This window comes from Rhinopithecus bieti, unplaced genomic scaffold, assembly GCF_001698545.2.
Source record: "Rhinopithecus bieti isolate Rb0 unplaced genomic scaffold, ASM169854v2 scaffold_26308, whole genome shotgun sequence".
Taxonomy (NCBI): domain Eukaryota; kingdom Metazoa; phylum Chordata; class Mammalia; order Primates; family Cercopithecidae; genus Rhinopithecus; species Rhinopithecus bieti.
Genome location: NW_016811785.1, coordinates 389,049 through 390,627, shown reverse-complemented (window position 1 = coordinate 390,627; position 1,579 = coordinate 389,049). Strand labels below are relative to the sequence as shown.

At 49.9% G+C, this 1,579-nt stretch overlaps 1 pseudogene; it reads right to left on the bottom strand.

The window, feature by feature from the left end:
* Window positions 1-480: 480 nt before the first annotated feature.
* On the bottom strand, window positions 481-1,206 carry LOC108544126 (glutathione S-transferase Mu 5 pseudogene; annotated as a pseudogene).
* Between the last annotated feature and the right edge of the window lie 373 nt (window positions 1,207-1,579).

Genomic DNA, 1,579 nt, shown 5'->3' with positions numbered 1-1,579 from the left:
GGGGAGGCATTAAAAACCTTAAAATCATGGCAGAAGGTGAAGAGGAAACAGCACATCTTCACATGGCCAGAGCAGGAGGAAGAGAGTGAAGGGGGAGGTACTACATACTTTTTTTTTTCATGGTTCAGGCTTTACTGGGTATCACACAGGGCTGTGGTAGGGACCCAGCAAAGGGAGCAGGGCATGCAGATGGTCTCTGAGAACAGTGCTGGGGAGCTCAGGGATCAGTCCAGCTTTTCAAAGAAGAAACAAGCACTGATAGGAAAAGCAGTCAGGTTGGTGTTAGTGCAGAAAAAGGGAGATGTTAGGAGGGGGACTTTGATGGAAGATAGTGGGAGCTGAAGCTTTAAAGAGCCTCGATGCAGGAGGGGTCATGTTAGAAGAAAGGAAGCCAGTGAGGCCTGGGGGAAAAGAAGAGAGTGGAAAGAAGGAAAAAGGAAGAAGCCTGGTCCAGGGAGTCGGGCTGTTCGCCAGTGTTCTCTAGGCTCTCAGGCAGCAGGGTCGGCTCCTCCCTCCCATCTTCTGGCACCATGGCGGCGGGGTAGGGGGGCGTTTGCTGTTCCACGTAGCTGACTTCCCAAACAAAGGACCTTGGAGGCATTGGCTGGACTTCATGTAGGCAGAGATCTTCTTCAAACCCTCAAATCGGGAGATGAAGCCCTTCAGGTTTGGGAAGACATCCAGGCAGCTGGGCTGAAATATACAGTTCAGGTCAAGGATGTCATAGGCGAGGAAGTCCACAAAGGTGATCTTGTCTCCTGCAAACTATGGCCGCTTCCCCAGAAACTGCAAGTAGAGCGTTAGCTTTTCAGGGAGTTCCTCCAAGTACTTTGGCTTCAATTTCTCAAATTCTGGGACGTAGCAAATCATGGCCAGCTGCACCAGGTTGTCCATGGTCTGGTTCTCCGAAATGTCCACACGAATCTTCTCCTCTTCTGTCTCCCCTCACAGGTTGTGCTTGCGGGCAATGTGGCACAGGATGGCATTGCTCTGGGTGATCTTGTGAGCCCCATCAAACAAGTAGGGCAGATTGGGAAAGTCCAGGCCCAGCTGGAATTTTTCATTCAGCTACTGGCTTCTGTCGTAGTTAGGAGAGTCCCCCATCGTGTACTTCTTTTCCTCATAACTTGAGTCTGTATATTCCAAGAGCAGGCGGATGACGTGTGCCAGCCCGCGGATGTCCCCGTACCCCAGTGTCATGGGCATGGTGCTGGTTGGTGCAGATTCTGCAGACCAGTACTACGCACTTTTAAGCAACCAGATCTCATGAGAACGCACTCACTATCACGAGAACAGCAAGGGGGAAATCCGCCCCCATGATCAATCATCTCCTGCCAGCCCCTCCCCCAACACTGGGGATTACAATTCAACATGAGATTTGGGCAGGGACACAAATCCAAACCATATCAATGTATAAATGAGATCATACAATATGTGTCTTTCTGTGCCTGGCTGATTTCACTCATTATAATGTCCTCCAGGTTCATCCATGTTGTTCCAAATGGCAGGATTTCCTTGCTTTTTATGGCTGAATAACTTTCCATTGTATGTATGTACCACATCTGTGAGGCTGGCTATT